At 43.4% G+C, this 27,004-nt stretch overlaps 1 protein-coding gene across 1 annotated transcript in view; it reads right to left on the minus strand.

Annotated features, from left to right (window-relative positions):
* The window catches only part of MAML3 (mastermind like transcriptional coactivator 3), a 241,198-nt gene that overhangs the window by 87,488 nt on the left and 126,706 nt on the right, over positions 1-27,004 (minus strand). The gene's annotated exons all lie outside the window — the stretch shown is intronic.

Here is a 27,004-nt window from a genome sequence, read left to right on the forward strand (position 1 = left end):
GTAGCAAGCAGCAGTCCTCCCCACTCACACCCAAGTGGAGTCCTTTACTTATGTAGGAGGCTAAAAAAAGCATCTCTCTTCAGCTAAGGCCAGGAACAATAGTGGGGAGGGGAGGAAGCAGAGAGGTCACAGCTCTAGCAAACGCCTTCAGGACACACTTGCATCCTTGATACTAGAACAATGGAAGACAAAATACTGAAAGATTTTATCAGTTTTTAAAGTATTCTTACTGGTAGGAAAGTCGGCGATATGCAACTCCCACCCCTTCCCTAACCTAGAGGTCCTTAACCTTCTTTCTTCTCATAATCCAGATCCCATTTATTTCTCCCATCCCAGAGGGCTGGTTCCCCTTTCATCCCGTGTGTAAGAAAGGCAAGCAAATCCATATCTTGCCTAGGTTTTGGAGGGAGTGGTTCTGGGAAGGCTGTGCCCTTCTCCTGCCCCTCAGGCCTCTTTCAGCACACCGTGCAGAGGGATGTGGCCAGCACAGGCATTGCTGCAGCACAGCTGAGCATGCATGGGACTCCTGGCCACTGTGAGGCTGCTCTTCTGCAGACAACCAAGCAGAAGGGCAAGGCTACGAGTCTAAGCAGACCATCAACTCCTTGATTTGCACTGGAGCAGAACAGCTTTTTAATGTGGGAAAATAATTGAAAATGTGAATAAGAGTCCCCAGTGGGTCACTGTTGGCATAAGTGACCGAGACTTTGCTGCCTGTTCCACCTTGCACAAAGGCAGCGTGTGCCGAGCCTCCCACAGGCAGAAATTCCTCCACCTTGTGGCTTCTGTGGTGCCACATACAGCTGCTCTGTAACCACAGCCTCTGCCCCATGGCTGCTCTCCTTCTCTGGTGTTTGGTTTTAAAATCCTGAATTTGGAGAGTTGTGGGTGTTCATCTTGGGGATGAGAAAGTTCTGGGTAGACCTTTACAGCACCTTCCAGCACCCAAAGGGCCCACGAGAGAGCTGGAGAAGGACTTCCTACAAGTGATAGGACAAGGCATAATGGATTCAAACTGACAGAGGGTGGGTTTAGATTAGATATTAGTATGAAATTCTTCCCTGTGAGGATGGTGAGGTGTTGGTACAGGTTGCCCAGAGAAGCTGTGGATGTCCCATCCCTGGAAGAGTTCAAGGCCAGGCTGGATGGGGCTCTGAGCAACCTGGTCTAGTGGAAGGTGTCCCTGCCCATGGCAAGGGGGTTGGAATTAGATGATTTTTAAGGTCCCTTCCAACTCTTCCTAAATTCTGTGAATTTATGCCTATGCAGCTCTGTAGCAGTTGTCCATACCCTGAGTCTCTCCCCTCCCCAGATTCTGGAGATGAGGGAACAGGCACGGCCAGTGGTTTACACCAAGAAGTTCCTCTTCCTGTGCTGCGGACTGTGATGGGGAACTAGCCTGCAGTAATGTGAGCGTCAAGACGGCTGTGGGCATGTTTTGGGCCTCCCTATCAAGTCCCTGCCACTCCATTCCCACTCCTCTCCCAAATGCAACAGCTCTGGTCCCCATGAGCTCCACAGATGCAGGTGGAAATGCACACTGTGCCACTCTCTCTAGATTAAAGCCTGGCACAGTCAAGTTTAGCAACCATAATAGGCTGCAGAGCACAGAGCCCCGCAGGAGAGCATCGCCTTCTGTCCACACCTGCACATCTCTCTGTGCCACAGCAGCAGAGCTCTGCTAGCAAGAGGTGCTTGCCCAGAGGGGGTAATTGCCTCAATCTGGGCCAGTTAGCAGCCATGTGGAAAGGAGGTCCAGGACTGGTGTGAAGGATCAAAATCAGACCCCACAAGGGGGCTTATGATATGGCTCTCACCTCGGCTGCCTCCCTCCCCTAAAGCCCGTGTTAAGCTGAACATCGGTGTGTGGCCTTACAGCTCCCTGCTGCTTTTTGGGTCGTGTATCCGCCTTGCTGCAGAATCCTACAGCTGAGTTGGTTCCACTGATCTTTACATAACCCTGGGTCAGACCCTGGAGACAGGAAAGGATGGTACAGATGTGGTAATGGCACCGCTTCACAAGTACAGCAGCACAGCTCCAGGGCAAGGAAAGAAAGAGCACAAGCTGGCCTCAAGTGCAGGCGGTCAGTTGATATAATGGGTTAAAATAGCATATTTAAATATTGCCCCTAATGGGCCACTCACACAATTTACAGCTGAAATCACTCATTTCAGCTCCTAAGCCATCACACTGCAAAGTCGCTATTGCCACATCAGAAAAACATTCCCCAAAAAGCGAGGGACTCAAGACCAAGCTCAATGGGAGTGCACAGGCAAAACCAGGATTTGAAGAAATGTTCAAAATGTGTCATGGCCGAGTTCATATTGACCAAATGCTGGGCTAAAGTAAGAACAGGACCTGGTGGCATTCTTCTCATCATGAAGTAAAGTTTCTATAAGGAAAAGATGGGAAAAAAGTTTGTCTTAATGACAAGGCCAGGACTAGTGAGAGTGATTATCTCTTGAGGAATACAAGTGAACAGACTCCATATGTTTTGCAAGTTTGAATTAATACTTTACAAAAATATTGGTAAGAGTGATATGCTTTTACATGGTTTCACACTTTCAGGTTTTAAAACATTTACCATTTTATCCTGAATCTATCATCTTATTTGTATATGAATGTTTACCAAAAGAATCAAAACTATCTAGTGGCAAATAACCAGCCCTAAAAATATCAGTTCCTAAAGATTCATCATGTGCTGGAACTTGGATGTCCCTCCTGTACAACTAGACAGTGACTTCAGTGAAAGTAAAAGCAGACCCAGTATATAAATATTCATAATCATGTTTATAATGTATTATAACAAAAAGCAGCTACACATGAAAACTATTCTCTATGAAATATGGAACACACAGAAGTTGTGCCTCATTGCAAAAAGAAATTAAATTAAACCTATTCTAAGTTTCTACCTCCACATTGCTCTCCTTCAGAGACTTTAGTATCTGGGGGGTTAACAGGCACTAATATTTGTATTTTCTTTGTTCATCGAAAAACTGTAGGTAGACAGAGACTTAACATGAAAGGTTTGTTTGAAGGCAACATGCTGGGTACAACCTTTGCAGGTGGGGAAGCCCCTTGATTCCCAGCATTTTGGGGGAGTTGGGAGCCATTACAATAAATGCATCTCCTTTTTTTGAGGTACAACACAGAAATACTCTTACCAAATGATTTTAATGAAAACTTTCCTTTTCATACCTTGATTTCATTCCCAGTCACCATTATTAACTCTTGAATGGTTTGGATATCCTACACTGAGCATACACTGGCAAACAGTTTGCCACAAGCAGGATTCCACAGTGTCTTAGATTAAAATCCCAGCACTTCTTCTTCCCTCTAAAAACACAATTCCTGAAGTAAAATAGTACCTTTTAAAGTACCCTCCCTCTCCTTCTTAGAACACAGTTTGTGCATGTTTTACGGCATGTGTTGTGAAGATATTAGCAGGAGCTGAGAGATTTATGTCTAGGAACAGAAGATTGTTGACACATAGAATAAAAATTAAAGGAAAATATCAAAATCAAAGGAAAATATTGAAATAAAAGAACCCCCTTTCAGCTTCATAAGCTTTTAGCTTTGTTCACAAAAAATATTTGGCTGATGAATCTCCATTTCACTGCAGCTTTCTACCCCAAAGCACAAGAGGGTGAAGCAGGACTCTTGATTCTTTATATGCCTTTGAAAAAACTCCAGTTGAAGAGTGAGAAAAGGTCAGATTTTGGCAGGTTGACTTTTTAAATGACTTTCAATTGGAGGAGAGGCAGGGGGACAGAGTCTGTGCATGCAAACACACACCAGCCCATCCTGAAATCCTCGGCAGAGCTGCTCGGACGTGCCGTGACAGACCCAACAGATAAACAAGAGTGTGTGGGGGCTGTCGGCAGGGCTTTCATCTGTGAGGAGAAGCTGCTCCGCTTCATCTCACCAGCAGCAATTCATTTTTCAAAAGAAACGAGACAGAGGCACTGTCGTTATAGCAACAGTCACTGGGCAGCCCATCCTCCACGCTGGAGCTGCCTTTGGTGGGCGGCTGTTCCAGTCGCGCACGGGGAGCGACTGAGGCTGTGGCAGCAGAATATCTTCTCATTGCTCCTTTAAAAAGAGCAACGCAAAAACCAGAGGGAGGTGGGGAAGCCGAGAGGCTAAATTGTCTCGATGCCCGTAGAAGCTGTTCACAGGGTCTAACACGGGTCCAGTCCTCCTCTGTGAGCCCGCAGAAAAGGAGGCTGATGGCGCTTTTGCAGATGTTTCTGCGTGCCAGCTACACGCAGCCGCTGACTTCCCTCTCCCTAGGGCAGCTCCAGCCACTTCAATACAAGACAAGGGCAAGAGTTCTGAGACGTTTTGTCCACTTGGCTGCCCAGCCCTGCTGGAATGTGCCCTGCTCTGGAGCTATCTTTGCTCCCTGTGGGAAAGCAGAGAAACTGGCCAAAGCCCAAAGTCCATCTTACTCAGAGGATACGCATGTTTACAAAAAACAAGGGTTATTATCTTCTCCATGTGCTCCTCTGCGACTCTTTCTGTTAAAGACTGATCTTTTCAGTTCTTCATGTTGAATCAGTCTGGCCCATCAGCCATCATGACCTTCAGTTCCTTTCCATGAGAAGAAGTCAAGTCTTGGGCCTTCCTCTAGGGTTTCTACTCTCCCTTCCACCAGTGTGTCTGTTCTTGGGTTCGTCCCCCCCTTTCTTCTCCCTTCTTCTCCTAGAGCTTCTATAGAAAGATCTTGATACTTCGTACCCCCAACAGGGAGTACTGACCATGAGCTCTGCCAAACACCACCCCAATTCAACAGTCTCCAGCCTGCACCCTAAAGACTGACTAAAGTTTGCTACTTAATTTCTCGTGCTGCACTTAAATCCTATCAACAATTCAGGAAGTGTCCCAGAGGTGGCTATGAAGTGACACTAAGCAAGTGGATTTGACATGACAGCATCTAAGATCAGTAAGGAATAATCAGCACTGCCATTTGCACGCCAGAAATTCAGCTTCAACATTTGAAAGGATTTTTTGCATGCACCTCCTTGCTGTATCACCTCTGATGCTGCCATTCAAAAGTCAATGTGCCACTGCCTGAGGTACAGCCACATCTTGTCACCAGTGTTTTAAGTCCATAGTAGCTTCCCAATGACACTTGCAGTGTCCTGCAGAGGTGGAGCCCTTCAGAAACCTCTGCTGGAGCTGAACTCAGACAAGCAGCCAAGCAACATGAAGGTGAGTTACAGGTCACCACTTCCCACAAATGAAAGTGTTTCATGCATCCAACCACTCCCGTAATATCTTAATTTCTTCATGCTGCTGAGAGCATGGCACTGATGCCTGCTAACTCACCGGATGAAACCTGATGTAGCAACTTGATTTTGGAGCACAATTGCTAATTTAAAGCATATGCTGTGTTTCTCCGTGCTAGGCCTGGCTGCCCAGCTCTTGTTGGCCAGGGCAACATTTCAAATATACAGGAAATTTGCATATATTGTGGAATCTGTCTGAAGTTGGTAAAATCTCATCCTGCCAACCTTGTCTGTTCAACTCTGAAGGCTCATAGAGTAACCTCTGCCTCAGGAAGGGGCTCAACCTTCCACCCCTTACCCTGCAAAGGACTGCTGGGATCTCTTGTCATCACCCTTGTTTTTGCCGTCAGTCACCAGAAGAACAAAATACCTCCCAATAATAGTAAAATGATGAGCAAGGCTCTGGGTGAAACTACAAGAGTCAGCAGAGAGGAAAACAATCCACTTCCTCACATTTTAGCCGGTCGGACAGGAAGGGTTGCTCTCTGAAGAGTGAGAGTAAAGAGCCATGGTGACTCTTGGATGCAGAGCTGGCAGCACAGCCTGTCAGGCTCCCAGCCACCAGCAGGAACTGGATCACACTGGGACATCAAGCAGAGAACAGGGAAGAAGGGTAACAAAAAAAGGCACTGCATGAGAGCAAAGTAGCAACAGCACTGGGGAACTCAAACCAGGCAAATGCCCTCGGTTAGCCAGGTAAGCATGCTGGTGTGGGCTAAAGCAGCTTGAGAAGAGCTGAGTGCAAAGACACTGCACAGCAAGTTTAACTGAACTTTAGAGCACAAACATTTTCATGGATGGAACGTTGCTATCGCTGTCAAAGAGCCTTCCTGCCCAAGTGTATGATCCACATGGTTTACTCCTCTTCAGGTCTATCTAATTGAATCCTGCTTTGGCCCAATGGGGTAAACACTGGCAAAGCAATCACCTCATTGCAGTGCCAGCACTGCTCCATTTGTGCAAAAGTCTTAGGAAGGTGCTAAGAGCCTATAAGCTGAACTACTGAGCTGGCAGTGCCTACTCCTGCCTCTCACACCCAGCAGCTGAGATCTGCTCTCTCTGAAATTGTCCTTGCAGATGGCATGAGCTGCATCTTCAGGGTGTGTTATGAGAATTTAGTCAGGCAGCCTCCAATCGACTTGTCTGGGAGTTGTTCTGATAAGTCTTCAACTTTTCCAATCTGCTTTGTATCTGGACAGAAGAGAGGGCAATGATAAAAAGCAGACACTGGAGATTATTAAAGCTATGCTTCCCAAAGAACTACAAATCAGGATAGAAAAGAAATGCAGGAATCTCTTGTGTTTTAAACGAAGGAGCAGCAAAACAACACACCTAGTGTTGTTGCACATGCACCATAGCTACTCAGTAGCTCTTTAAACTGTGTATGTGACACTAGGAATGGCTTCCTGGGAAAAAATCTTGTCCCAGCTCATCCTTGGAGGAGCACAAGTCGTAGCAGGCTAGTGAAGTATGCTGATGGCATCCTGCCTGCCTAGCAAAGAGGTACGTGGGACATGAAAGCATTCCTGTCCTCTGCAAAGGAGGAGCAGCTCTGTGACACAGCCTCTGCTTTCCTTGTCATTAAGGCACCAGTAGCATGTGAGCTCTGTTCCTGACTTCAGAACTGACAGACTAAAACCTTGTCTAACTGATGTAAGGGAAAAGCCCTTCCTATGCTTAGGGCAAGCAAATTACCTTCCAGCTGTGTGGATATTCTCAGTTCAGTCAAAGAGAAAAAGAGAAAGATTTCTGCCAGGCTAAGCCTGGGAAGAAGTCCGAGAGGAATGTAAACAATCTGTTACCTTGTTTTCCGTTCATATTGTTTATAGATATGTTCTACCACACTGATCTAAGTCCAGCGTACCGATCAGGTGAAATGTTTTGACTCTAAGACCAATGGAATTAGTGTTCACAATGTTCTCTACAAAAGAGAGAAGTGCTTTTGAATAAACGTTCATTCACCTTCTAAAATCATAGGAGTCATTTTGCCTGTCCCAGGCTCAACAGCATCACAGCTGCTTGCAAAATACCACCATGGCACAATCTACATACACAATATATTACTCCAGACTATTCTCAGAAAACTCTGAGGAACGAGCCAGAAGAGATGGCGAAGGCATGACAGTAACCCCCTGATGACACCACAGATTTCCATGGACCATGAGTTTCTATTGGATCTCTTTCACTAGCGAAGCCTGTCTAGTGCATGATCTCTAGCAGACAGATAGCAAACTGACAGAAGGCTGAAATCAGAAATGGCACAGTTGTCTTCCATTCACAATCACTGGTGTTAATTCCCAACATACATCACCTCATGGCAACAGAGCTACTTATTCCATAGGTGCATGAAGCAGCACCTTCTGGTTCCTCAAATCAGTGTGGGTTAAGTAATTCCAGGGATTCTTCCACATGACTAAGTTCAAGTTCATGCTTTCTGAAGCAAAGTGTTTCATACAATTGGAAAAGGAAGGAAATGAGAGCCACACAGTCTATACACTGTACCTGTTCAAGCCCACACATTGAGGTAACATCATAAATGAAGCTTCCACTTGAAAACAATTTAAATATCAAATCAACAGATTTCCACAACTAAGACATTAAAAGAAAAATCTTGTGAATCAGTCATACTGTGCTGCAAACAAAATGGTAAATTTAGCCTCCTTTTTCCCATCTGTTCCCTGAATAGGCAGCTTGGCCAAGGACATAGGTCAGCTGAAGATTTCTCTGCAAGGACAAATACCTTTAAAGGAGTACAGGTATCCAAGTATAGATTGAACAATTAACGATACAGTAAGAATTGCAAAGGAGACCCAAGCATGGGGAAAGGAGAGGGAAATGAATGCTTTGCATGGTAATTAGTTCTCATATTTTTTCTACATTTTAATTGTTTGCATAGTAATGAGATATGTCTTTTGGAGAAAGGAAAAAAATCCACCATGAGACAGATGAGTTTGGAAATAAATTTGTGCTAAGCTACTGACCATAAAAAAAAAAAAAATCAAATAACTGAAAATCCCAAAATAGAAAAGATGTCAGAGACAGCTTTTTTTCTTCAGTCAAACAATTTCCTGATCAGCACAATCAGCTTGATCCATCTCTAGGAAAGAAGAGCAATGCAGGAACTGGTTGTTCATCTTGACTTTGCATATCTCTTTAAAAAGAACACAGGAAGCAGCAGTTCTGAAAGACTCCTGGACAAAACCCATGGCTCAATCCTGAGAGGTGCTGAAGCCCTCGGGTCACAGGACCACAGAAAGGTCTGGTCTGGAAGGGACTTTAAAGAGCACCCTGTTCCACCACCCCTGCCACGAGCAGGGGTAACACCCCAGACCAGGTTGTTTAGGACCCCATCCAGCCTGACCTTAGGGGTGCATTCTTAAGTTTATTTCTTCTGCATCCAAATTTCTTCAGAGATAGACACTATGTCTGATGGAGCAACTCCTCTTTGCATTCATTTTTTTATTTCAATACAAGTTATAGCAAGTACTGAGGAAAAAAAAAAAACAAAAACAAAACAAAACAGGATCACTGAAGATCTGTGAAGACTCAAGGAATCAAAGGACTGTATAGGATGTTCTGAATTACTCTGAGCACAGTTTGGGAGCTATTTGCCATGGGCTAAAGGCCAGAGGGCACTGAATAGCAGATTTGCCCTAAATATGGCCAAGTAATCCATACAAACTTTAGCTCTTTGTGGCCTCAGTACCTTCACATCAAGCTGACCTCAGGTGTCGCAAAGGCGCACAGCACAACTAATGGAAAAGCACATCTGGTCTCCCAGCTCCCAGCAATTACCAGAGTCACAGACACACAAGACTGGACCTGCTGTGTGGTGTGAACTGCAAATGTACCATTTAAGTCTACTGATGAAGTGTAAATAAAAAGATTTTAAGCAAATGAAGGCCCTGATTCAGCACAATATTTAACACATGGTTCACCTTGAGTGTACTAAGCAACCCAAAATACAAAGAAAGGTTTATGCAATAAATGAGAAGATCAGACCAAGACCTTTGCTCAGGTCTTACCTTCTTTATTTCATCCACAGCAGCTGTCTCCATCCCAGGATAAACCTCCTCCTCTCTCCCATCCTACTCTGAATACACATACAGTGCAGTGCTGAACTCATGGCAGCAATGGCAGGAAGATTCCCAAATCCCACAGGTGTGTAAGGCTTTGAGATCTCTCCACACAAACCAAAAAGGATAACCAGGAGAAAGGTGGGCAGTGCTCTGCCAAACAGGTTACATTCCCAGTTAGTTGTGGCCATGCACCACATTACAACCAGGCACTTTTATCTATTTGTGTTATTTTGAAAACAGCCCTCCAAGGGAAGGAATTGCAACTCATAATGCTATCGATGTCTGTACATTCCCAGTGTACACAACACGAATATTTTTCTTTTTTTTATCCTTTTGCTGTCAGGAAAAATTCTGTGGTTTTTCCACCCTAGTGCACACACGCATATGTAGCCACTGCCCACTCACATGGGTTTTAATCCCAGCATACTAAGCATATATTAGCAGCTAATTAAAATTAAATTTAGACTTCAAGTCCCATTCACCACTGAAAGTTTGTGCCCTTAACAGTGCTAAATAAGCACAAGACAATAAAGAACTTGTTGTAGGTAAAAATCAAGTCACAGAGAACACTACAGTCCTTTCCTAAACCCCCTGAAGGTCTGAAGCACTAGACATCATCGTTTACTGGTAGATAAGCCATGATAGAAATGCATTATAAGCCAGTGTAATTATAATTATAAGCCATTATAAGTCATACCACGGATTTCCACTAATCTTATTTTTCTTTTTAAAGGACTTCCCCTTCCCTCCTTTTTCTCCTATTGTAGGAATGGTAAGCCACCTAGTACTCAGTGCTTTTAATTTCTTAGTCTGAAGATACAGTACCCTTGGTCTACTACCAGAATTATGTGGAATTTGGTCTCAGAGAAAAACAAAACTAATTGTGTGTCAGCCCTCCTACCTCCCCCCACCATTTATGACTTAAATGTTGTCATTCAGATGCAAACATACATTAAATCTCTAAATTTCACTTCAGAAAACAGAGCAGGGAGTTGCCTAAAGCTGTCTATATAAGTCAGTGGCAGGGTTAGAATTGGGCTCAAATCTCTCAAATCCTGTCCCCAGCCAACAGAAACACAAAATACCTTATATCTTGTCAGATCAATGTGGTTTTATGTCTCCTTTTTTTCTTATTCAGGATAAACAAGGGGTGTGTAAGGGGAGCTATGAACAGGACATGGAGTCTGGGAATCCTTGCAGGCACCATAAGAAAGGTGCAGGCAAAACCAGGTCAAGTCAGTCCAGTCTTAAGAATGCAATTCATGCCCCCTATACCAGGCAGAGATGGGATAAATCGTGCTCCAGAAAGTGCCTTTTTTTTTTCTTTTTCACTGACCTTAAAGGGAGCCTTGGTAACTAGTGGAAAAAGACACATCCACAGTCAGACGCCTCCATCTGGACCCTCCCCAAGCCACTGTTATTTGCCCAGTCACAATTAGGGCACTAATTACATGCTACTGCTGTTGACATCTGTGTTTAATAAAGATTTCTGTCTGCGTGGGTCGGGTCATTCCCCCTCTTTCATTTCCAGAGGCTTCAGTTTTGTTGTTCCACTAAACTCTAAGAAAATAAGCTTGAAATCATTGCTTGGCCTATAATAACGATACTGCACTTACTCTTTGCAACTTTCTTGCTTTGCCAAGGGAAAGAAGGTTGTGCAGCCCCAGGTTCTTGCTTAGTAACTAACAGGTTCAATCACTTCTAGGTTATTTAAGAGAGGCAAGGAGAAGGGGAGAGCTAGCAGGAGGAGCTTCAGTTTAAATCCCAGATAAACAGTTAAGTGGTGTTACAACCATGATGTTCTAAGCAAAGTCTGTAGAGAGGGGGGAAAAAAGGATTTGTAATTAGACACACAGGGAACCACAGACAAACTTTGGGGTAAGCATGCACTTCCTCCTTCTTTAATGACAGTTATAATAACCTTAGCAACAACTGTAACAGTGAACAAGCATGCTAAAGAAATTATATAAAATCACACAGACATTAAACATATAGGATTGTGTGCAAATCTGCTGTGTGATAAAGTTTCACATAGTACAAAATTTGTTTTTAAAGGAAATTACATGGGAAGCAGGTTGAGGTTTTTCCTAGGGCTATTTCCAAAACTCCTTTATTTTTCCTCCTTTCTTCTAAGCTTTTCAAAACAGTCAAATGAAAAGAAAAGCCTGGCAATTAGCATATTTCAGAATTACAGTAAGGGCCCAGCTTTAAAAGGCACAGCTGCCTGAGACTGACTTTTTTTCAATGCCAGGTGGATGATATGAGGCCAAGAACAACTTTGAATAGTGTGAGTCCTGGTGGCTGTAGGATTTGCAGGAGACTGTGATTTCATTGTATCTGGGGACATAAGTCATTACTGTTTTCCTTCTTTTTTTTTTTTTTTTCCCTCAAAACTCAAAAGCTTTCTGATATTGCCAAACTCAGACCTGCAATAATCATATTAGAAACATTCAACACTGTAAACACAGAGGATTTTCCTGACTCATCAGTAAAGTAGTGGCAGCCTTCTCCTCTCCCTGCTAATGAGAAAGGACTGCAGTGCCTGGAACTAAAGCAGGTATTTTTCCAATTGAGTGTTCCCAATGTCTCTCTACCAAACAAAGTTTTCTCTGCACGAGGCATGGAAATGCCACCAAACAGAGAACTACAAAGTGGGCCCTGGGTAAAAGGCTCCCTAAGGAGCTGCAGGGGAACACAACAGGGCACAGCACCCTGCTTGGGAGGGTTGTCTCCCCAGGTAGCTTACTGGAGTCAGATTCAAAAAGATTCAGACTAAACCACAGAACTGCAGAGATTCTCCTCTTGGTCCCTGCGCAGCAGGGCTGCAGACAGCCTGTGTGCTCTGGCATTCCTGGCTCTCCCAGGAAAGGTGCACATGCAGGAGTTCCCCCCTGGGGATAAAGCTGCTCTTGTGCTGCTGCCTAAGAGCTTCAAGTGGTCCCTGCCTCCTCGGCTTTCCCAGCGCTCTGCTGGAGCCCTGGAGCTCTCACCAGGCTGGCAGCAGTGACCAGAGGAAGCCTCAAGAGTTGAGTGGCAAGGTGCCATCGCAGATCTGTGCAGTGATGTGAGGCTGCAGGGAGCTGGGTGTGAAATGTGCATCAGGCAGGCTCCCCCCCTTGCACAGTCCCACCTTTTTCCCCTCTCCTGTTCCAGTTCAGATCTCACAGCCTCATAGTGTGAGCCTTCTGCAGCCTCAGGTTTTGTGGCTGCAGAAGGCAAGGTAGCCTTAGGACATGAGCTTTCCTTGTGACAGCTACAGGGCCTCTGCTTGCCTGCTGCACGCTCATATTCTGCAAACAACTTCTCCCCACCTTTCCAACTGCTTTCTTCCCAGCTCTGCTGGTGTTTACGGTCTTGAATAAAGCCACGAGGAAAACTGACCTCATTAGCAGCTTCCTCAAAAGGTGAATTGAAGCAGGGCATTCATCTCCTCCAGCAATTTTCGAACTCACATGAAAAGCATGAAAGGAGACAAAGCCTAGGGTTGCTGCAGGAATTCCATCTACTGCCATGAGAGGAATTTGCATAACATGCCCCCCATGTGCAGTGCAAACAAGAAGCTTCTGCTACAGCTGTTTTCTTGGCTTTCCTCATTTCACCCCACTCTTCAGGAACAAGAAGAAACCGTCTTTCACATATACAGGGGGCTGCAAAAGCAAACTGTGTACAGATGGGCTCAGCAAGAGGTTCTTAGACCTGGGAGAGCTGGAAGATGTGCCAGGGAAGGCTGACTGTGTGCCTGCTCTCTTTCTTACACTCGCTCAATGAAGGGACACTGGACTAAATGTCCCTTTGAGATGACCCAGTTCAACTGCTCCTATACCCAGGTGTCTGCAGAAGAAATGCTACTTAAAAGCTCTTTACTGAAATAAAACAAACAGAACCCTCCCTCTACGAGACTTTCAATGTTCTGTTATGAAGCATTTTAATGATAATATATGACTTTACAAAGCAGCAGCTATACAATGCAATATGGTGGAAACTAATTTCCAGTAGCCCCTAAATAAAGATAAACTGGTGCAAAAGAACAACCCTAATCCCTTGCTTTACTTCTTTTTGAATGTGGACTGAATGCCAGACTGTGGTCATCCCATCAGAAGATAGCCAATTGACCATACTTTCTCCCCTTCTCCTGTTCATTCCCCACCTCCACCCAAAACCTGCAGCTCCAACACAACCCAAACCTACCTATCTGATTTTGGATTTTGAAAGACTGTCATTGCAGTTTGGAAGAAGGAAGGACTGTGAAAACTACCACACTAAACATGAGGAGGCATAAGTAAGCAATTTTAGCTGTTAGGAACTCAACATCCTTTCTAAAGAGAACTGCTCTCACTAACATCCAGGCCACACAATGTAATTAAAAGCTATTTTTTCATATATGCAGAGGATCCATTTCACATGGAAAGTGAAAGCTACAGATGACCGAGAGCCTTGAGGCCAAAATCTTCAATGTGCTGAGGCCCCTGAAACAAATGATGATGTCCTGTTGAAAAATTAGGTTTTGCTAGAGAACAGACCAGTCACGTCATAGATAAAAAGTCACAGAACTGATAAAAGTCACTTAAGGAAAAGTGAATTGTCATGATACTCAAAATGCATTTTCTCTGCCTTGTAAGTATAATGGGATCCTCTCCGAAAATGAAATCTAATAGAATTTAATTAAACAATAAACTCCTTAAGTTTTAAAAAATATAGAAGAATAAAAATATGGAGATTCTAGAAAGACAAAGAGACAATTTTTTCTTTTCCCTAGGTTTCCTTACTTTTCACATATGATGCTGTGACTCAAATTAACTCCACATAAATTCTGAATATAAAAAGATCATCAAATTAAATTTTTAATAGGGAAGAGAAAAAAAAAATCAACCTCGTTGGCAGAACTTGAACTCCATTCCTCAGAATGATTAGTTTGGCCACTGGAGGGCTCCAATATTGTTTCATAAAAGCAAAAAAAAAGTTTACTAGGAAGGATAAACACATAACAAATAGCCTGGGCAATAAAGTTCAAACAAAATACTCAGTCTGAACCAAGATCTATGGGCTTGCAAGCATTTTGTAAGAGTCAGGACTAATTTACTGTTGTTTTGCTCTTGTAGCTTAAAAGGATTTGAAGAAGAATTATTTTCCTACAGTTTGGCTATAAACGTCTCCTCCAATACACCACCTGGTAAAATGGTTTTTGTGTGCTGTGTGCAATCGCAGAATGAGTAGATGTCTGCAGGAAAGCAAAACCCATAGGTTTTTTTTTTTTTTCCTCCTAGGATGTGCTAGTAAAACACTTCTTTATGAAAGCCCAGTGCTGCAGAGTACAAAAGAAGCACATTCTCTGTCCCTCTCACGACTCCAGTGAAAGTTTACGGGGATAAATCAGGCAACTCAGCAACTGGGAGCACAGCGGGGTGCTCCCACTACACGAAGTCTTTGACGGTTCTTCTTTGGATAAGCCATTGCTGAGAGCTGCCTTTTATTTTTTTAAGAGGATTTATATGTTCAGGTACAGAAAGTTAAGGAATAACTGGCTCTGAAACTAATGGGTCTTTTCCCAGTAACAGGGCAGCCAAGATCTTATCAGAAAAATGTTCCGTGGTCCTGCAGAAGCAAGTACAGGCACTGATGTCAGTTGATAAGCTAATGACTGCAGCTTATCAGCTGATAAGCTAATGACTGCAGCGCTCCAGTTAAGGATAAAACAAAAGCTATTTCAGTATAGGAGCATGAGAAAAAGTATTTTGGACATCATTCTACCTATAAACTTATGGGAGGGGAAAAAAAAGTCTAAGTACCCTCTGCACTCCCTAATCCTTTCAGCTAGGGGTGGGGAGAATTAATCCTGGGCTGAGATGTTGAATGTTGGAGGTTTCACACTGAGCCAAACTTTACAACTGACTTAAGCAATGCTGAAAATAAAGAAGGTTTATTGGAAATACTGAAAGATGCTAGTGGGTGCTATGATAAGCCCAGCTGAGCACTGTTCTTGTTTGATGAAGTGCACTGTACTGGGCTGATGCACAAAACATCATGGTTTGCTGGCACGCATTATTTTTTCTGCCTCTTCAATGTAAAGGAAAAAAAGAAAGAAAGAGAAAAAAAAAGCTTGCTTAAAATATCCTTGCTGCTCTCCTGTAGCCCCTTCCTCCAGCACATCACACATTAATGCCAATCTTCTGGGAGACTGCAATTCGAACATAATGAGATAGTAATGAGCTTTGCACATGTCCCCAGTTCCAAGTGCTCCCCCCCTCCGCAGCTCATTTCTCACAAACCTACAGAGATGTTTTGCTTGTTTTCCTGACACTGCAATTGTGACTCCCCCATCCTGGCCCCCCCCCGTCCCAGCAAACCCCTGCTGCACCCTTCCCCTTAAGCTGCCAGCTCTAAAGAGCACCAAATGGGCTGGCACTGTCTTGTTTCCTGGACTAATGGATGCTTGTTTAAACACTGGAGCTGTTTGCATTGCTGCGGCTCACTGCATGTTAAACACAGTCCTCTGAAACCCTATGCCAATCCAATAAAGGTATCAGCAGTTCAGCGTGGGGAGGCAATTACTATAAAGTCCCAAGTGTGCCTTCTAAGCTCAAGGAAGGAAAATTTGATTGAACAGCTAAAAGCAAAATCTGATTTCGGTTCGGCATCACTAGGAAGACACGAGGTTTCACTGCAGCCAGGCCTGTGGAGGGCAGGAGGAAGTCAATGGGCCAGCTGGGAAGAGCAACTGCACATTGTTAAAAGGGCCTGGTAGCAATGTTCTCCTACCCCCACAGAGCTCCTTCCCTCTTCATCCACATACCAAGTTGTGCTCTCTTTCCTCCCTGCTCCCACTTTTTTTTTTTTTTTTTAATAATTTTAAATGATATGCTGCCAATTTTGTTTCATCCTTCATTGATTCTTGAAACAATTCTTCCGCTGGTAAAGGTCCTTTCCTCTGCACAAAGTTATTGTCATATCAAAGTGGAAGTGTTACACAGGAGCAGCTATGACAGAGGGCTGATGGTAACCAAAAAAAGATCTGTGCTTCATTGGGAGATGAAGAAAAATCCTAATCTCAGACTAATGATAGTCAATATTTCAATGGACCTGCTCTTTACCTGGCTGGGGGCAGAAAGTCGAGGGAAAAAGAAGATGCATTTCAGTTCATTTAATACACAGAAACAAAGCTGCTTTAAAGTGTTCTACTTCCTTTACTTTTAAGTGAAAGATAAGGAGAGGCAGTAGCAAGGGAATGTTTTCCTTTTATATTTTATTTTTTTTTTCTTTAATTTTAAACAGACTCTGTAAGATGACCTCACTCTGACAGCGGCTTTGCAAATGATATGGAAAGTTTTCCAAGCTTTTTTTTTTTTTTTTTGTGGCCACAGCTACCCTCAGGAACCTAGGAAAAGGGGATTTGCCACACCAGATGAGGCCAGCAAGCCAGAAAGCTTGGCATCCTGCCCCAGCTGTGTTCCACAGCTCCAAGGCTGTGGGGGGCTAAAACTCTCCTCTCCCTTCCATGCTGCAGGGAAGGGACTGTGTGTACAGCTGGGAATCAGGAGAAAAACCTTTGAGGGTGAACCTGTCCTCCTGAGAGCTGAGTCCCCAATGCTGTGGGCCACGTTTGCCCTGTAGAAGGGCACGACCAGCAGAACACAACTGGCACCAACCCATGCCCAGTGCCCTGCCAGGGCTGGCATCTGGCTAATGGGCTTAAGGATCAAGCTGTCCCTTCAAAGCAAAGTTCTCACAGGTCAAAAATCCAGTGTGGTGCTGAGAAGTGCAGGCTGAAAGGCAGAGGGTTGTGCCAATTAGCTAATTACTGAAGGATGAGTATCTTCTGACTGCCATCACTCCCACTGCAAGGGTGAAACTGCCATTCTCCACGCTGCAGCAAGGAGGACAGGGAAAAGAAGCTTTGTCTAGTTTGGAAAGGGCTGTCTGCAGGGGAGACTACTTCTTTATTTATTTTCTTACAATTTAAGAAAACAACTTTTGGGGGCAGGATGGAGTTAATCCCAAAATCTCACCTTTCCTGCTCTAGAATTAGTCTTAGAGCTGCAAACCCCCTGCAGACTCCAAACTCAGGGCAAGCAACAGGATGCCACAGGCAGCCTGAGTACAGCTAGTTAGAGAGTGACTGCCTGATGGGTGTTTTGACAGGAATGAGGAGCTTTAAACCAAGAGGGTAACAGTGTTGGGAGGCATTTGTTTTGGTTTGTTTATTAAAAAAAAAAAAAAAAAAGGCAAAAAAAAAAAAGCACAGTAACTTTCTTCTTTTCAGTTTTACAGTAAAACACAAACAAACAAACAGCACTTGTTTTTGCTGGTATTCCTTGCCAGAGCTGGGGCAGGGGGGGAGAATGAGCTGGAGACATAATGTCTAGGTAAAAGGGGAATCCTTCCACACACTGCTCTTCAGTTAGGGCTTGGAATTTAGAGATTTAATTTCCATACCTTAGAACAGAGATTGTTACCAAGAAGACAAGGCAAAGAACACCATTGTCCTGCGTGGATCAATGCAGCAGCCAGAGCCTAGCCCATACCAAAACAAAAACCAGGCTGCCTTGAAAGCATCACACCCAGACATCCCCAAGAGGTTATTGTCACATTCTACGTAACTCCTTCACTCTCTTGAAGCTGAGAATACAGTTTATGTGAGGGCTTGAGAAACCCACTCACCTACTCACCAGTGGTAAGTGGAATGATTTCCTGAATGAGACTGGGGAAGGATGTGGCTCTTAAAATCATCAACTGCTGCAGAATCTAGCCTTTAACTTGAACAACACAACAAGAACAAAAACCCCAGCCCGTGTGATTGCATAAATAACTTCTAAAACATGACCATTGGTGTGCTTGTGTTTCTGAGTCTGCAGACAGGCTTCTGCTGTTCCCAAGAAGCTGCACCATGAAATCAATAAGACTCATTAAAGATAATCAGTACCCTATGGGCAGCAGCAAAACTGCCAAGAATCCTGCCAGTTTTGTCCTTCTATTGTTACTGGGAAGCTCTGATTGACAAGAAAGGTAGATTTCCCACTTGCTTACGTTCAGCAGTGAGAGGAAGTTGCAGATGTAGTCCTGCAGGAAGGTCTAGCCACAGCACCCCACAAGGAGTATCAGTATTTGCTCCAGAGAAGGGCTTTGCAATCTCACAATCACCTCCACATGTGTGTCATCCATGCAGGATGAGGCTGTTTGCTGTCTCCTTTTGCATCCTGGTATGCTGCTTATCCTTGAATTCCTCAAAAAGCTTTCCTGCCTCCTGACACCCCACTGTGCTGGTGAGTTGATGATCTTCAGCTCCCCAGCTTTGAGATGCACGGGGAGCTGCACCACGAAAGACAGACCAGGCTGTTAAATAACACAAGGTGTGCTGGAGGTTAATTTCATTCTCTTAACTCTAGAACTGCAACTAGAGGATCTGCCACCCATTGTCTTCCATGAACCACTGAGGAGATTTCTTGGGACTCAAGGAAGGGACTCAGTGGTCCCTTCAGCTTGTTCAAGGTCTGCCTCTCCCCAGTTTCCATCTCATTTCAGTGACTTCCAGCTTTTGCTTGTTCCCTTCAGCCTAGAACCTCCTTGGGCACTGAGCTGGCCCTGGACCACAGAATACATGCTCTCTGACACACACTAGCACAAGTGACAAAATAGATGTGTAGACAGGGTCACTGAAGATGAATCCCCAAGGAGATTTTAATTTCAGAATGAAATTACTGCCAATTTTTAAAGATTCACTTACTTGAAGGCATACATTTACATACTTGTTACTTGTTTAAAACATATTTCACTATTTGATTTGAAATGGTACCTCTGAAGAGTCTGACTGGTTTCCTTCTTTGAGATATGACTCCAGGAAATGCACAAAGAACACCATAAATTTTAAAGCAACAAGAACTTCCTCCTTCCCATCCCTTTTTAATAAAATGCACCATGACAGCATAGTCATATATTTAAAGTTGATCATTCCTCAGAATAAAATAGCTTTTTCCAGGAACCTAGAACCTAGGTTTACACAATGGAAAAGGTTTCCTATTCATCAATACTGTGGAAGAAAAGTGTAATAAATTGCTTTACATCCAGTGTCTGTAATCTGTTTAGATAAAAAACCTGAACATTCTTATAATTCACACTTTCAAGAGAAATAAATGGAAGGATTGACAGAGACTACATTTGTCAGGAGAAAAACCTAGGGGAAAGAAAAAAACCCTCTGAGTGCTCCTCAACCATAGTATCATCTCATCAGAAGATGCACAGGGTGACGCTGAGGTACAGGAAATTGAGAAGATTCCATTTCCTGCTTCATCTCCTGCAGGGAAAATCTGGAGGTAGGTTTCACCATTACAAATCCAAACCACCACAGGTAGACTAAGTGCTTTGTTTGCAGTCCCAGGCCTCCATGGGAAGAGCTCAGTTACAAGCGAGAGCGGGTGAGCTCCGCTTCCGTGAAGTGGAAAGGCAGCAAGAGAAAGTGGAGGTGTGAAGAGTAAGGAAATGGGGGTTGTCACTTCCAATCTTGGTTCCTAGGTCCTGAGCAGGGCAAGTACAAGCTCCACTACAGAAGATACACTTACTGGCCTGGGAAGTGGAATTTCAGGTTGTCAGTTACAGAAACAAGAGAGGGAAAAAAAAACAAAAACAAAAACAAAACCAAAACACCAGAAGCAACCACCTACATTTTCATTTCCAGAACAGTTCAAATAGTAAGTGTGTCTCAGCTACACATACAGAGGAGCCAGGTTTTGAAAAATGCCAAGTATCAGATTTCTGAACATGAGACTTCTGCACATAAGTACCTTTGAACAGGTACCCCAAAACTGAAAGACTGGAAATATTTTTTGTTCCTGTCAGTTCACATCAATAGCCATTGGCTTGAAATAGTAACATTACACTGGCATTCACTGTCACTAACTGCACAAAAATCAGCCACATAACAGTGCACAAAAATGGCAAGTCATCAGTTGTACTTCACTTAAGGTGAATGAGAATATTATGATATGCCCAAGCATTAATAAACTTACATCAGGAACTTCTGACTACATGTGATTTTGGTTGGGCTCTTTAAGAAGATTAAGAAAGGAGGCAAATTAGATGCTATTTGAACTTTGCAGAACATCCTGAGAGTGGCCCATGGGGAAGAATTTGGAAAGCACACTAGGGATTGATGTTGTGTTACTGACAGACAAGGGAGGCTGGTTTGGTTTCAAACAGCAGAAAAGATCCCCACTGTTCATCATTAGCCATGTCTCACATTGGAACCTTTGGTGTTGTATCTCCTCAGATTCCTGCAACTCAGAGTACAGCATTTAAAACAAACTGAAAGCAGTGGCAGGTTCCCCTTAAAATGCCTCACTGAAATAATTTCTAAAGTGGATTCTGCTACTTCCCCAAATAAAGTCTGTGACAGAGCCAAAGTGTTTCACTTGCAGTGATGTTGAGGACTGGACACAGCCAGCCTTTGCCATAAGGACTGGATCTGGCCTGCAAGGTAGTTTTTCTTGGTGCCCACATCAGCAGGGCAAACCAATTACCATTTTCAGTATGCCTCTGCTGTCCTGAGCACTGCCAGCACATTGAAAGCATTCACACTCACAAAAAGGATTGCAGGGCACCAGGCCTTTTTCTACCAACTAAATGGAACAACTGTCCTCTTTGGCCTGGGACACCAGATTTCTAGATCCTACAATGTAGATTTAAGGTCATCCAGTAGTGCATACTTTCTTTTTTCTCTATGGCATATTTAGATAATCAGGTTATTAGTGGTAACAATAAAGCAAATAAATCAATAAATCAGAATAACGCAATTCCAGTAACTGGCAAGGGTAACCTAGGGATCAAAATTCAGATATCAATCTAAAACTCAGCTTTCAAAGTCATTTTCCAGAGGCCATAATATTCATAAACAATTTATACTGATGCCTACAGGAAACCTCACCCAGCTATGGGAGAGGTATCCAATCCCCTCCAAGTCAGTCCAGCTCCACAGTGGCCCACAGAACTCCAGCTTACACTTCTTTGGACATGCTGTGAGAGTGTTCTTATATAGGAAACACCATGGTGTACCTCCTTTCCTATAGCAGCTTCCCTCCTCTCTCTGAGCTCACAGGGATGTGTGCTGATGTGGAGGCATGGCGATGTATGAGAAAGATCACTACACGTTTCAGCTCTCTGGTTAATGATCCAGTTTGCACATGTTCCACTGTACTTCTGCCTTGCATCTGTTTCACCCAAGGAAATCCTTTAGAAAGCTTCGAGAAAAGGGGGGAAAAAAAATCCAGGCAAATATAATGTTTCTCTTGGCACTTGCATATTAGTGGCCAGGCTGATAGTTCTGCCTATGGAAGTGACAAGATTTGCATTGTTTGGCCTTCATTTCTCCTTCAGAAGAAAGCACCGAAACTATCACTGGCAGTGTTGTACAGACTGAAAGAAACAATATAAATCTGTCCAAAGCCTTCCCTGGCAGCCCTACCAGTAAAAATTCAGGGATTATTTTCTTGCAATTTGAACAAGTGATCACTCCAAACCAGTTTCTAGAATTTAAATAGTCTTGTAATTAATACAATTCTGGATTATGATCCACACTTCACATAAATCCCCTACCTGAGTAGCAGCTGCAAATCAAAACCACAACAGACATAATGGGTACGCCAAGTGAGCAGCCTTTTGGGCTGCCTGATTTTGGCAGCTAATACCTGCAGAAGCTTCTGTCTTCCTGCTCCTTGCTGGGCAGAATGACCTCATGAAAGGAACCTGGCAGATTTTGCAAGTAACACATGGTGTTGAAGACTTGGATCCACTAGGAACCAGGTCCCTTGTGTCAGCTGCAACCCAGCTGTGAACGCCACAAAGTTAGGGAACACTTGAGTTGCACTTTTCCTGCACTTTCCCCCCTTCCACCCTGCCTCATTTTGATTACTTTGTCTTCCAGGACTTTATCTTCATTCCAGCTTACAAAGCATCTCCTCCTGGTGGACTGGCAAAAAGAGAGCCAGTAACAAAGCAACCTAATATTGTCTTAGTCAGAAAATTCTCCTCAGAAAAATAAGTGACAGGAGGGAAACCCCATGGAGCATAAAGGCTGTGCTGATGTTAGCTCTGAATCTCCAGCTCCTATTGATGTTTATTCCTGAAATGTATTGTTACTTATACAACAGGAACATCAGCCAGCACTGATTTTAAGAAAGGAGAGAAAGGAGAATGTATTTTTTCTTCTCTCCCTCATTTAGCTCCCATGGCCAGCCCCTACCTGGACCAGCTCTCTCGTGTCTGGGGCTCTGCCAAGAGGCTGTGCCCTGGCTCAGGGCAGGGAATGCCCTGCATGGCTGTCCTGACATTTGCTGGGCCTTTGCCCAGCTATTGGTGCCTTACCCCATCACATATTATATGCTCCACGATGCTTACAGGCTGGACAGCTAAATATTTGCCTGATCTAATTTAATTTGGGTAAATCAAACTTGGGGTCTGATAAATTTACTCAGTAACAGGCGACTCCTGACCCTTTGGGCCTTTTTGCTTCCCGAGGTCCGTGATGGGTGTGTTGTGAAACCAGAGCCTGGCTGTCACTGCGTTAGGGTCTGGGAAGAGAAGGTGATAGAGAGCAACTTTTAAGCCAGACCTGCCATAAAAGACTTCCACCTCAGACTGAAGTTTCCAGCACTACTGCTCATAGGAGGAAGGAGGTAGACAGAGCAACATTCTCTCCAGTGCTTCCCTGCTTCTCCTTTCTACCCATCTATATTTCTCAGGGGAACTGGAGAAGAGAAGGTCTCAAGGTGTCTATTTTCCTCTTGGCCATTCCTGCTAGACCAAGCCCTGAGGTGCCAGCAGTAACCTTGCAATGAACTAGCACTACATCTAAGAGAGAATGAGCAGCATTGATACAGCTCTCCTTAAAGGAGCATATTGGTACCTTGACTAGGATAAAAACTAGATTAAAAAAAAAATAAAAATCACAGCCTCCTCACTTAAAACTACCTCTGACGCAGAGTTGTTACAGGACCTTTAAAGAGAAGAGATGGGATTGAGAGAGACAACAGGAGGTAAAAATGTTCTGTATATGAAGCCCTTTGCCTAGTCTGCTTCAGTAAGTCAGTACTTCTCAGCAAAAAACAGCCAAATTCATGGAAGTGCCCTTGTGGAAATAGAACAGCCCATGGCAAAGAAACTCTGCTTTATAATGTACTTAATGACCTGGGGAAGGTATTAGTCAAAACATTTATTCTATGAAGCTACATGAAATCAACCATTTCAATCCCTTCTCCAAAAGCTTTGGTCTCTGTGGAAGAGCTTTTCTCTACACATTCCACAGAAAGACAGGACAACCAGTCTCCTTTTTTTCTTGACAAATATTCTGCTAATCCTTACTAGTTTATTATTTTTATCCATAACAATCAGATTGTTATGCAATTCCTAACTGCAGCAAGAATTGCATAAAAGATCTCACTGACAAAGGATTTTAACATCTTAGATTATCTTTAAAGAAACATAAGCACAACAGAGTTGTTCTAGGCAAAATATTCATTCTACTTTCCCAGATGATGCTTAGAATAGATAACCAAAGAACTGGAATGTCAGAATATGACCCGTAATTAATAAATTCATATCAACAAATTCTTTTCTTCACAGTGCAAAGTACTGCTTGAGCCAAGAGTCCCACATCACAGGGAAAGCAGGGACAAGTGAGGTTTATTTGTTCAACTTGCAGATAGCAGCTCTACTCAGGCAAGTTTCTAGAAACTGAGGGATCTTCAGTATTTCAAAAAGTGAGGAAACTTTTCATCCTTTCTACAGGAGATGAGCACCCTTCTCACAGGAGGGCAGCCATGATATCCTTAAAAGCAAGAAACACAGCACACAGGCAAAATACCACCTCCTGATCCTGAATTATTTAACCCGTGCCCAGCCTTTGGGATTGTTTATTATTGTAGCAGTAAGTTTCTAGTAAGTTGCTGGAATGTCTTTGAGAATGGCTTTGGCTAAATTAAAAATGTTTTCAATTATTATTATTTCCAGCTAGAGTCTCTCTCTTTTGGGATTTTGCAAATGGCACCTGTATACATTTTCTGCTCATCGGGTAACCAGTCTCAGTAGAATCCTTACACCATGTGAGAGTCCCATGGGAATGGAAAATAGTTTACCCTAGATAGATGAATTTATATCGTTACATTATAAAAGCTTTTGCAGAAAGAATACTTTCTAGCAGGTGTCAAGCTTCTGTACTGTGTAATCTATCATCACATCTCAAAGACATCTGGCCAATTATTTTATTTTCCTTTTAAAAACCAAGGAGGGGAAATAAAAGCAAATTTAACATTTACATTACTATTTGTGGAACTGAAAATAATGTTTTTTTCCAGCAGGTTATGTCCTATTACCTTTTTAGTGTAACATGTTGACAAATTAAATATTTTCTAGAAAGATTCTCTGCTACCATTTAAAAATGGGGATTTTTCCACTTTATGACAGCTTTAATCAATGTTAAAATTATTTTTTAAAACGGTGGGCAGATGCTGCTCACTTTGAATTACTTAGTTTCTTTGGGAATATTTTCCTAGGCACAGACTGAATCTGGACTTTCAAATTCCTTTGTTTGACCTGACAGTTCAGCATACCTTGGCCCTGCTTTACTTCCCCCCACATCTGATGGGTGCAAAACACCGAAAGCTTCTCCTGCAGCAGAATGGTGACAGCAGCAATGCAGATTTCATGGAGTAACTCTAATGGGAACTCAGTCCTGCATCGCATTTGAGAACTTTCTGAAAGGTGCCAACGTCATTTAGGCTGTAATCCTTATCCTCAGCAACAGGCAGGACTATGCAATTTGTGCTGGCCAAAAAAGAAACATCTATCCCTCGACGTAGCACTGTTCAGGGAGAGGTTGAGCTTTTTGTGCTGCTTAAACTAAAACTCTTTCCTGCCACAAGTTACCTTTTCTGCACACACAGGTCAAGGAGACACATAACTCCTCAGAATGAGGGAAAGAGTCCTTAAGAAAAAACAAACACAGACCATCCAGTCCTTATTTTCTCCGAATCTTCCTTGTTTTCTATTTTCTAAACATTTTTCTCTGCAGCCTTAAGATCCTTTGCTGTTCATGTCCAACACCCACCCCAAAAGTTCTTAATCACCACCACACAACACTACTCCCTGCAGCAAAGCATGCTGGCCTCTGCAAAATGCATCCCAATTCCAAGATAAGGAGAATAGACTCCTTAGAGCTTGGCAATTCTTGTAAGCAGATAGCAGCTACCTCTTAAGGCAGGGAGGCTAAATCATGTGCACCTTTTCATTGGTTTTGGATGCAAAACGTGCTAAACTTACCAGTTTTGCAGTCCCCTAGCAGCTCCCTATTCATAAGCAGCAAATATGGATCCTTAAAAAAATATGAGCAGATAATTTGCATGTAATAAAAAAGTGAATTTCAAGTTGCAGGAAGGGGGGAAAAGTAAAAAGGAAGGAAAAAAAAGCAACAGCAACCAGCAACAACTTCCTCCTGACATTGATTAATTTCAGCTGGTGAGAAGTTCCATGCTGGGAACCACACAGATACTATTGCTGGTTTTGTCAGAGAATCCTTCTCAAGTTTCACCTAACCCATTTAAACTCCTGCTGCTGTTGCAAAAGCACCATAAAAATAGCAGCAAAACTATGCTTTCTGAAGCAAGCAGTGCAGAAAAATATCCTTCACAAAAGCAAAGTTTGCAGCATGCTGTAATTAAGCTCCCATCCTGACAGCAGGAGCATGGAGTTTCATTCCAAATATAGCAGAAGGCTCTCCGATGTACAAGCCCATTTCTAATGCAAGATTTACAAAATCAGTCAGTATATGCCAGCCTCCTCCTAGGAATTCTTTAAGAAATATTTGGGGTTCCAGTGCAGGGAACTTTACAGCAGTAGTCTTTGGTGTCAGTAATTTTGGTTGGTTTACTCCTTGCCTGCACAGTGCTCAGAGGAGGGCATCTCCCACTCACAGGCAGCAAGAGCAGCCTCTGCCAGACCTGTTGGCTCAAGCAGGCGGCAGCACACACACAACACAAAGACAAATCCCCCAAACCCTTGACTTTTCCCCTAATATTGATCTCTATCCAGCTTCCAGCAACTGCTTCTCATGGCATTTTACCTTGAGCTGGGAAGGCAGTGAGGACTCCGTCAGCTTTGGATTGTCTCTCTTTAGTTCAGTGCAAAGCAGAGATTTAAGCCAGCTTGGACTAGCTCATACTAAAATGCAGCATGGCTAACAGGCACGAATGAGATCACACCAAATGTAAACTGAGTTTGGAAGCCATCTTCTTAATTAGATATTCCTGATGTCAGGAAAATAATCCATGATGTCAGAAGTTTGTGTCCAAAAAGGAGACACTGGAGTGATGCAACTTTATTTGAATAAAAGGAGAGGCCATGGGGCATCACCCTGGGGTCTCTCAAATTGCTAGAGGATGCAGCCTTCTCTCCTTTTTATCCTAATTTCCCAGCTGCATTTCCCTCTATCTTTCCCTATTGGTTGAGGGACTTGAGAGGTACAAACTTCCCAAATTGCCTAATACAGACCCCCCCCTTCCAATGTGCATTCCCCCCCCACCCCCCACCTTCTTTTTCTTTGTGTCTCTGTTCTTTTTCTCCAAGTCCAAGAATTTAGCATGGCCTTGGGAGAGCAA

Source organism: Vidua macroura, chromosome 4 (genome assembly GCF_024509145.1).
Source record: "Vidua macroura isolate BioBank_ID:100142 chromosome 4, ASM2450914v1, whole genome shotgun sequence".
Lineage (NCBI taxonomy): Eukaryota > Metazoa > Chordata > Aves > Passeriformes > Viduidae > Vidua > Vidua macroura.